Raw genomic sequence first — 11,416 nt, 5'->3', positions numbered from 1 at the left:
GAAGAGAATAATAAAGTAGCCTGGTTATAAGACGAAACTCCCCTTTGATTAAGAATTGTCTACTTAGAAAACATTACAAAAAACTTACTGTCATGTGTATCATTCGAATGTTTAGTATGTTGGTGAAGAATCATTGTATTATGTTTTTTAAGTCCTAGCTCGCCGCTTTTTAACTGAAATTGAAAGAATATGGAGGTTAAAAGAAAGCCGATAAAGACTGTGTTATATCTGTTCTAATACACATGGATAGCAGCTGTATTTAGCACCTTAGGGCCATAAAAATGTTCAATAATCACATCCTGTTACGTTTCTTAAACACCTTGGCAACTGATGTATAAAAGAAGTAATTTCTTGTAACAAATCCAACTTAAACTTTGCGATTATTTTATTACTAATCTTAATGCTTAAAGTCCTTCTGTTCTGTGTATTCTTATGCTGCATAGTTCAACAAAGAATGTTTATATTTACACTGGTGGTGCGGTTCATTTGCTTCAGATACTTCAAGTATCTGATACTTGAGCAAAACCAAGGTTAGAATAATGGAGAATGAGGGATGATGATGTACGTTCTGGTTTTAAGAGCATGTAGAAATGTTCATTGTGATGCATTGGAACGTATTTTCATTTCAGAGGAATAAATCTTACTTCATGCTTGTGCTACTGAGTGCTGAATTTAGCACTGTATTTACCTTCAGCTGAGATTTATCAAAACAATAGCAACAGAAAAGGCCTAACCTCATGTTTGTCTTGGGCATGTAGCTCTTTTATACAGCCTGTCTAGGCTGAGAGCTTGTACAAAGCTGTCAAGGTCTAGGAGAGAAAAAAGGCTCTTCTGATATGTACACAGCAAATATAAAACAGACTTCTGTCTTGTTTTCTCACCAGATATCAAATAATATCTTTAAATGTTACAAAATACACGAGTGATTCATAATTAACTCATTCTGTAACAGTTATATAATTAATTAGAACTAGACATAATATCGTTCTAGCATTCTTTTAAAACCCTAACATTAAAAACAGGGAGAAAATGATCTTTTTATGTGTGCACAGGGCTTGGTTTTACTAAAATTTAGAAAAGTAAATGTTTAAAATTTTATTTTTTAACACGGCACAGTTAAACAGTTAAACATTTCCATAGCTGCACGTAATTTTACCTGGTGCTGCCCAGCAGTAGGTCAACTTAATTACTGTGGTTTGAGTTACAAGATTGGTGAGAACGGTTATCAGAAGAACAGAGGTAGCAGGTAACGTAGCTCGCAGAAAGGCAAAAGAATGGAGAGGCTCCTGTACACTTGTTGCTGTCTGTAAGATGTTCATTTACTATCAATTACTGGTCATGCCCTAGTCCAGAATAAAACCTTTGCAGCTAGATTAGAGTGCTTGCAGAGCAGTGAATAAAGGAAGTACACGGAGTAGAAGAAGGAAGACACACCGAAGAAAGACATAAACACAAAACCAGGAACTACATCTGCATTCACGTTAGCATTTGGCAGAAGTCATGTTACATTTATAAATCTGAGAAATAGTCATCTGACCAGCTCAGCACTTGGACTTGGGGTATTCTAGCTGAGGGAGGGGCATCAGTGGTACGGGGACCTTAGCTCACTTTGGATGTGTGTGGTTTTTGTTGTTTGTGTTTTAGGTTTGTTTTTTTTTGTAATCTGGTCTTGTAATTTACAGAGCATATTGTTCATTATGGTTAGCCTACCAAATTCAGCATTTAATGGATGCAGAGTTACATGTGCTCCTTTCTGTAGAAGTGTTAGCATGCCGTTCCAGTCTGTGGGGAAGCACATGCCAGCTAGAAATCACAGTTAAGAATACCTCCCTAAACTTAGCCACTCGCTTAAAGAGATAAATTCCTCAAATGCATTATCAGTAGGAGATGTCTGTTGCCTGTGACGTGCTTTTGTACCATCACAGTTGTAGTCAGAACATCCAAGGTGAGCCCTTCAGCTCATCTGAAGCAATAGGATGAGGAATACTCGGTGTCGATGGCATGCCGCTGTGTGGGAAAACTGTTGAGGCGTTACTGACATCCCACTTGGGAGGTTAATCTCGTTACATGCTCGAGCATGTAAACGTGGTTCTCAAAGCTTGATATGCTTACTGAAAAATCGATGCAAGACTATATTAAAATAACGCTTTTTGAGATGCTTAAATGACCTGCTCTTACTTCAGTATCTAAAATCAGAGTGGAGGGATATGTAAAATTAGGTTAATGCTACTTATATAGCTTATGTTACGCTTAACTTGTTTCAGAGCATTAGGAGATCTTCAGAATTAGACTTGATGTCGAAAAGAGGGCAGTATGAATTGAAGTATGTTTTTACTTTTAATACAGTTTTAATGAAGGGGATAGAGCTGTCCAGGCAGAACACAGTGTCTAAATATGCAGAGGTACAGGTATGAAACTTCCATCCAAGATATCCAACCCACCTCGGTTAGATTATTTATCTCTCTTTCAAGAGAGGTTCTGTATTGCCTGTGTTGATGAATCTACTTGAACGATGTCCTACAGAGGAATCTGGCTGTGGATTTTGTAGGGTTTAGAATGTGTATGCTCAAGCCCGACTTTGACAAGATGCTTGCCTTAATTTCCTTTCCAAATTCCACAGTCACGTCAATATAATTGCTTCACATCAATTTGCATTCAGTTTTAGTAGGAACATTCAAAACTCCCCAACATTGTTGACAGTGAGAAAATGTTAGATGTTTTTTCACTTACTATTCGTTGTTTTACACGCTTGGATGGAAGACAGATTGAAAGAAAAGTTTACACTTGTTTTGTGTATAATACAAATACAGTTAAAGATTGTTGTCACAACCTAAAGGGAAAGTGCTCATCCTATATTTTACATGAATTTTACTAGACTGTCCATAGTCTGTAGCTGCAATTTATTTAATTTATTCCAGTCAATCATGCAGATAATACAGTAATCATTGTGTTTGTTGCATGGTGAACCTTTGAAGCAGTAGCTGCTTTAAATCAGATTCTTGTGACCTGAAAGAAAAGGAAGAGGGCTGAAAGTGGAATGCGTTGTGGGGAGTTTAAGGTCTCGGTAGGAGATGAACAGTTAAAGAGGAAGCAGTATACTCTGGAGGCCGAGGATGATCCGTATGTTTTAGCATCTAGTGAATATGAAAGCACTTACAGAATATGCTGTGGCTGTTTTTCCTCACACTAAGATTTGAATAGTTTAAGCAGAAGAAAATAAACAAACATTGCCTGGAAATTAGAATCTGCAATTTGAATACTGTATGATGTCGAGTAGTAACCGTTCTGCTTGTTGAACAAGTCACCCTCTTTTAAGGAAATCTGAAGATGAGCCAAGTAAGCTAGCTTCACATTCCGGTTACGTGTCACTGCATTGACACCTCTAGGATTTCTGGAGTCATGCAATCTGATTAAAATCAAATTATACCTTTTCTTGTCTGAACAGTTCCAGATGATAGTCTTCAGTGCCACTTGGTAAGTTTGTGGACCTTACATTGTGAATGTTCCATTTTCTGTCTCTTTCAGTTAACTTGTATTAAAATTGCTTTTTGTTTGTTTGGTTTGGTTTGTTTGGTTATTTTTTTCATATGCTACCTAAATAGTACGTTGCAACAGAGATACCAGTTGGGTTTGGGTCCACGGCAAAACTGAATTTAAACTTTATTGACTGACATTGGCAGGACAAAAAAGGAAAATTAACTCCGACTTTCTGATAGAAGCAAGTTTCCTTAACTTCAGGAATCTTACCTGTGCACCTCAATGAGATTAGGTCTACCATCCTGAATGCTCTCCAGCATGTCATCTGGAAGTTTTGTCTGGCTGGACTTTGAAAACTGTTATATACTCAGTGTTTTTGGTGTGTGAAACACACTTGGAACAGTGAGAAGTTGGGCGGCGGCCGTTTTCCTTTAGGACACTTCTGGCAAAAAGGAAAAACAGAGCCAAACACTTTGCTTTTATTTCCCTTTCTTGAAATTTTCCTTACTTGCCTAGGACAGCTGTATTGGAATCCTATTCTTGCCTGGCTGCCTGAAATCAGTAGCAGAAAAACATAGATACAGAAAAATCTGTGTCTGTAGTTAGCACCCCTGCTCTGTGCTTCCCTGGAATAGTGCAGAAACAGGATACCGGCTTTCTTTGCGAGCTGCAGCAGTTTCCCCCATGCAGATGGGAAAGAGGATAGCCATTAGGAAAGGGTTGGGGGAAAATGCAGGAGAGATCTGGGTGTAAATGATAAGAGTGGGGTAGAAATAGGGATATATTGGGTGGGGATTTCCATAGGACCCAAACCACTGATGCCACACTAGACCAAGCAGAATAATGCAAAAGGATAAAGCAAATAGGATTGTGATAGAAAAGTGGTAAGTAAGAAAAACTACAGTGCAGGGTAATCGCTGGCTAAAAGGAGGCAGCATGATCCAGACGGAATGCAGGACAAAACACTGTTTTCTGCTTAGGGAAACAGCTGGTGAGGATAGACCTCCCATCAGGCCAAATTAGGGAGACGGAGCTGTGCTCCTGAGGGGTCTATGGAAAGTGAATTCTGCTCTTGCAGGGACTGTATTCAAAGAAGCAATGCACAAACTGTAAACCAAAGTTGATATAGAATAGTTATTTTGAAGCCTTCAAACCCTTCCAACTCCTCAAGTCTAGACAGTTGCTCTGCTGAAAATTCCAGGGAAAGGGCGTTTTGAGTTCCCCTACAAAGACTGTCTCATCCCTATGGCCCAAACAGGATTCTGTGCCTGTGTCAAAATATTGCAGAACTATGACTAATGCCTAATGCCTAATTATTAGGGTAACACATCTAAAAGAACATACAAAGTTGTGGCAGGTTTGTAGTGCCAGATCTTAAACACTTACTGGTTTTAGGTTTTTCACAAGGTAAATTGAGAAAGTTTGCTTTTATCTTTTTGAATTGCTGACTTGTTCTTAGAACAGCATTTATAGAGTCTCCATAGCAGCTGTCTGTTCGCCACTGTAGCACAGTTCATTACCCCCTCTCATTCTGAGGGGATAAAAATACAGAAATCAGGTAGTGAATTAATAGCAGCAACAACTGAGTAGTGGATAAAGAGGATAGAGCACATCATCCTAGTAGAAAAAGCTAGAAATGGGTTGATTAGAGTACAGCTTTTTTTCAGAATGCTAATAAAATAGTCTTTTCCAAATTTTTGAACAGCTCTTTCAGCTAGTGTTCTGTCAGTGGTCCTATAAGCTCTGACTGTTGAAATTCCTGTGAAATCTGTAACGTTTGTAGACCATTGCACTTAGTTTTGAAGCTGTTCTCCTGTGGACTGGGGGGTGGGGTTGACACAGAAGGTAATACGACTACAGCAAGTGTATTTTTCACTATGCAATAAAACGTTTCTATCCAAAAACGTGTGCTACCGTTTTGGAGGTGATTGTCTGGCACTTCGAGGGGGTTTACCAACACAGTCCAGCCGAAGAGACTGACAATTCTGCAGGCTAAGGAGGAGTTTTAATCCCTTGTTGTTTCCTGGCTTGGGCAGGTAGTCGTAGTTTTGGGAGACCAGGATGCCTTCCCTACGCCACTGAGAAAGAGCTCCAAGTCTTTTTATGGAGATGTTTGTATTTTACCAGTTGACTACATGAGAGCTGCTTGTGCAGACATGCCTACTGTGACCTAGATGACTTTCAAACTAGGTTCCTCGATTTTAAACCACCAGTGAAACACTGAGAGGGGGAACAACATCTCTGGGTGTTTCTGACAATAAAACCATATAAATGTAATTGCAATAATTGTTACTGTCCAACTACTACATCAAGCTAACTGATCTCTTCACCATTCAGATTCCCCAAATGCCTTGCACTGCTCTGCCAAGACAGAACCTGGCAGGGATGAGGAAGTCTGTGGGGGGACCTGCTTAGTTCCTCTAGACGGGGAGAAGGGGGTGGAGAGGAAGGCAGACCACGAGCTTTTCTTTCTACTTTGCCTGATAAATCTATGTTTGACCAGCATGTGTGTGCTGGGGGAGTGGGCAGCTGGGGGTCTTCCTTTCCAGTTCTGTCCATATAAAGTAATTTGTTCTTTGCAGTGGGTAAAACAGTTATGATGGGTGGAAAGGTGTCATCTGTGCTACCTATTTTAGGTGTATATTTAAAAAAAGGAAAGAAAAAAACCAACCAAACCCAAACTATCAAACCAAAGCAGAGGTAACTTTGCACCAGGGACCCTAGAATGAGTAGGAATATTACAGAATTTCAGAAGTGAGTGAGAAAATGCCATTCTTCATTGCTATTCATTTGATGAAAGCTCATGTATCTTTAGTCAGTTTGTGGTATGAGGTAATTTAACTGAATTTCAACTTCTGAAATACACTTCTAACCCAGCGAGTAATTGTCTACATAGTAATGTACACACTTCTTTCAAGGAAGAGAGCCTGTGGGATGAATTCAATGGATCAATTTATGTAGCAACCGTCACTATCAAAATGAGATGTAGTAGTGCAGTGGCCATGTGAGAGTCTTATATTGCAAGATCGCTTGAAATACTGGTACGGTGCAGACTAAAAAGTGCTAGTGCAGCTAATTGCCACGTGATAGGCAATGTGAAAAATCATATTAAATTTTTTTTCTGTGCAATTCTTTAGTTGTTTGGAGCATAATCTCTGCCCCCTCCTGAGAAGTATCTTAAAATGCAGTGCAATTGTAAAAACCAACCAACCAACCAAACAAAAAACCCCCAAAAACCCCATCAAAAAACACACACGTATCCCTGAAGAGAGGTATCCTTGGAGAGAGCCATGGTATTGGCTAGTAATCCTGGCAAGAGGAAATCTGGATGCGTTGCAGTAACACACTGCCTAGTGAATTTGAAGGTTTTTGTGAAGAACGTGCTGTATGCAAATTCATCTCATCCTCTTCTAAGGTTTGATTGTAGCTTGTGGTATAAATGTGAGAAGTCTAGCTCTTTCGTCTGAAACTTCTTGAATTATGAGATTGTTTTTGTAGCACGGATCTGACAGCTCTGCCAGTAGGTGAAGATTTTTAGTAATGGTTAAATTTGTTAGACTGTCATGAACAGTTTTAAACTCTCAGTCACAAGATCTGAAGAAGTACATTATAGAGGATTATTTCTGGGGAGAGACAGTAGGACCTTCAAGCAAAATCTTAAAAGTCTGAAGTTGGATTTCATTTCAGTAGCTTTCCAGTGCCTGAAGGGGCCTACAAGGAAGCTGGGAGGGGACTTTTCACAAAGGCCTGTAGTGACAGGACAAGGGGCAATGGTTTTAAACTGACAGTGGGGAGATTTAGATTCACAATGAGGAAGAGGTTCTTCCCAGAGAGGGTGGTGAGGCACTGGAACAGGTTGCCCAGAGAAGCTGTGGATGCCCCATCCCTGGAAGTGTTCAAGGCCAGGCTGGATGAGGCTTTGAGCAACCTGGTCTAGTGGAAGGTGTCCCTGCCCATGGCAGGGGGGTTGGAACTACACGGTCTTCAAGGTCCCTTCCAACCCAAACCATTCTGTGATTCTGTGATACCTAAGTACTGGCAGCTGCTACCCAACTTGTGTGGCAGCAGCTTGGGGCAGTAACCCTGCAGGATTTCACAAGCAAGTCTTTGCATTGTAACTCTTACTTTAAATGCCAAATGATCCACCATTATCCACCCACTGTGTCCACAGAGAGTCCAGTGTGCTGCTTGTGACCCATCTGACCCCACTAATGGCTCTCCTGTGGCCAGCTGCTGCTGCAGCACTGTGAAACGCTTGCGTGGTTTACATTACTGAAGGGGCTTTAGAGGTATCTTGCAACATCTTGTGAAGAACCCAGAAGTTTCCAGTGCTGCAGCGGCACCATCTGGGGCATTTAGCAGCGTTTCTTGGAGTGTTTTTTTCTTCCCAACTTCTCGCACCATGCTGACATTTTTGAGGGGCCTTGTGTTGGATGCCACCGTGTACCTGAGGCTCTAGCAAACAATGGTCCATCAACAAAATCTTGTTTAGATCAATCTAGCTCAAATAGCAGTGTTAAAAAAAAAACAAAAAACCAACACCAAACCAAAGCAAAAACCCAACATCTCTCCAATTTTTCTGGAAAATTTGGCTGCCAGGAGAGCCAGAAACCAGTGGCATCAGAAGCAGTTTAACCCAGAAAAGGCTGAAATTTTTAAGGCATAAAAAGCTAGTGGTACTTCAAGAAGCGTAAGTATTTTCTCATCAAAGTCTCCACTTCATGCAGTGCTTCTGTGAGTGGTGAAGGGACTATGAACCTTTCTGTTACAGGGTCTGGATGAATCTGTCTTCTCAGATGTTCAGAAGGCCTTGTAGGACAACTCCAGTTTAGAAATATGAAGCCACAGCCACCTGAAACAGCAGTTTCTGGGTGTTGGAGAATAATCAGGAAGATGCTTTATGATACAAAACCAGATGGCAATCGAACAGTAACTGATTATCTGACCTCAAGTTTGTTTATGCTTAAGGCTTTTGGAAAGATCTGTTCAATCTCTTAGTAAGTGGCTGGTTTGGGAAAGGATAAGCTTTTGAAGAAAAACAGATGGAAGGGCATTGAAATCCTTATTTTGTTTGGAAGAAAATAGATTGTTTTGTTGCAGCATGAAATTTTTGTTGCTAATGTTTTGGGAATTCAGACGCTTTAAGCTGTATTACTTCCTTTCAGTTCATGCTGTTAGTAGCTTGCACAGTTAGTAGCTACATTTTAGGAAGTTACAATGCCATTGTAGAGTGTTAGGTGAGAAGAACACAATTTCAAAAGCTAGAGGCTGGACACCTGGGAACAGGCTGTGCCCTGCTCTCGTGAGGGAAGCTGACAGCACTCAGCTCACACAGGCTCCTCGCTGCTCTGTCCCATCCCAGCAGTACAAAGCAGTAGCGTGAGGTGCTGGGAGTACAAGCATCGGTGAATCTGCAGAACTAAAAGAAAGGTAACACAAAATGCAGCTTCAACTAGGAAAAGGGTGGTGGTTTTTTTAGTTAAGGGAAAAAAACCCTATTCCTTCTGTTGTATTTCTATCCCTCTTCCCCTTCCTTCCTGCTCCTTCCTTAATATTCCCCTGGATATTAACAAAACTTTGATTTAAGAAAATTTATTGAAATGCATATTTGAGTGGACTTTTAGCTTCGATCTGTAAGACTTGCTTAGGGAAGTGTTTGTCCTTTAAGCACCTAAGATATCCTCTGTGTGATTTCAGGCCTGTAATGATACCTAGCATTGGGATAAAAAGCATTTCTTGTTAATGATTTCCCCAGTCTAGTCATCTGCTGAATGAGCCTTTCAATGCAGCTTTTCATGTCACCTCAGATTTGGCTTTTAGTTTTTTTAACCAAGATTTCCAATTCTATTAGGCTGCATTTAAGATTTTTGCATTTTTTTTTTAAGATGGCACCTGTTTGTCAGCCAGGGTCTTAGGATTCCAGAGAATTTCACATTTTCTTGCTTTTCGCTACACCTTCTTTGTTCTTTAATATTCGTATTTTCTTTACTTTTCGTCATATGATTTGTTTAAGAGCAGATATGAAAACCATGTTATTCTGTAGGCAGCTTTTCCAACCCCTGTAGCAAACAAGTGGCCCCTCTGTCATCGCTAGTAAACTTTGCTCTCCTTTTTGGTGTGATGCTGTCTGGACCATCCCAGAGTTCCTATCTGAAAGGGAAAAGCTGTGAGTGATGGTGGTGGGTGCTGGTCCTGCTCAGTGATGCTTTCCTTCACCCTCCTCGGCATGCTTTGCCTAACCTCAGCAAGACCCAGTTATCACAGAATCACAGAATGTTTTGGGTTGGAAGGGACCTTAAAGACCACCTAGTTCCAACCCCCCTGCCATGGGCAGGGACACCTTGCACTAGACCAGGTTGCTCAAAGCCTCATCCAGCCTGGCCTTGAAGACATCCAGGGATGGGGCATCCACAGCTTCTCTGGGCAACCTGTTCCAGTGCCTCACCACCCTCTCCGGGAAGAATTTATTCCTGATGTCCAATCTAAATCTGCTTTCAATTTAAACCCATTACCCCTTGTCCTGTCACTACAGGCCCTTGTAAAAAGTCCCCCCCCAGCTTCCTTGTAGCCCCTTCAGGTACTGGAAGGCTGCAATAAGGTCTCCCCGGAGCCTTCTCTTCTCCAGGCTGAACAAGCCCAACTCTCCCAGCCTGTCCCCATAGCAGAGGTGCTCCAGCCCTCTGAGCATCTTTGTGACCTCCTCTGGACTCGCTCCAACCGGTCTTCTCTCTCTTCTCTTGACTCCATGAAGGCTCAAGCCCAAATCAGCTGGTTTCTGCACAGCCCCCTTCCTCTGCTAGGTAAACAAAGGGAGCAGATGGTGTACATATGGCCCAGAAACTGGCAGTGCAGGGGAGAGGGCTCTGTTGCAGGCAGAAGGACCAAAGGTACTGTGGACAGCAAGAGGGGCAGCCAACATCTTGGGCACTCAAGAGTTGCCTGCCATGGGTTCACATTCCCTCCGCAGGGGCTGTGTGTGGAAGTGGCCCTGGTTAGGGGCAGGGAGACATGCATGAGCAGGAACAGGTGAGAAAACAAAGAAGATGCCAAACACTACAATATGCCCCTGTTAAAGGACCTGAGAACCCGGTGTTCTCTTTCACAGACCCACTTCCGCGTGCGACCTCAGGCTCACCAGACTTCAGGCTTGGTCTGTCAGGTGGGATGCTGCACACAGGGAGTGTGGAGCGAGCCTTCCTGAAGCTGGGCAATCGCAGTCACGTCTGCTAGCCTGGGAGCTCACTGTGGGAACTGGGGACGTGGAGGAGCGACCCAAGCGTTTTCTGTGATGAGGCTTTTCTCTAGGTAGAGCATCCCAGGCCTGCAGTCTTTCCAGGCTGGAACTGCAGCGTTGGCACCTGACTGGGAGCAAGGTGTTCTGCCAGTAGGCATCGCATTATCCATCTCTCTTGCATGTGGAGCGTTTAGGCTGAGACAGCAGTCGCAAAAATGGCATTGTGAGCCTGTTCAGCTGCAGAGCAAGAGATAAAGGATGGCCAGGACCGGCCAGGGGGCCAGCAGAGAAAGCCAGCTTTACTGTTAAATGTGGGCCATTTTTTAAAATCTCAGCAAGTGAGAATAACCCAGTCACCATCCTCCACCTCTGTGTCCACACAGGGAAACCCAGCAGCAGAGCCTGAGGGTCTCCCAGCCCTAAAGAGTGGCCCAGACCAGCAAGGTCACAATGTCCCTTCCCTCTGTTCCCTGCTCAAGCTTTGCAGATGGAGCTGGTCGTGACGGGGATATTTACTGCCATTCATGTCAAATTAATTAGCACACAGGCTGTGTGTGCAAAAACAGAGCCTTGAGCCTCTTTCATAGATTTCCAGACCTCTTAACTTGTTGCAGGCAGGCATGAACAGGGAAATTAAACAGGGTAGATGATGTAATCTCCTACTTAAAAAAACTGCATGGTGAGTATTATCTTTAACATGTGAGA

This window comes from Eurypyga helias, unplaced genomic scaffold (genome assembly GCF_000690775.1).
Source record: "Eurypyga helias isolate BGI_N326 unplaced genomic scaffold, ASM69077v1 scaffold19646, whole genome shotgun sequence".
NCBI classification, from domain to species: Eukaryota; Metazoa; Chordata; class Aves; order Eurypygiformes; family Eurypygidae; genus Eurypyga; species Eurypyga helias.
This window is presented reverse-complemented; position numbering follows the sequence as displayed.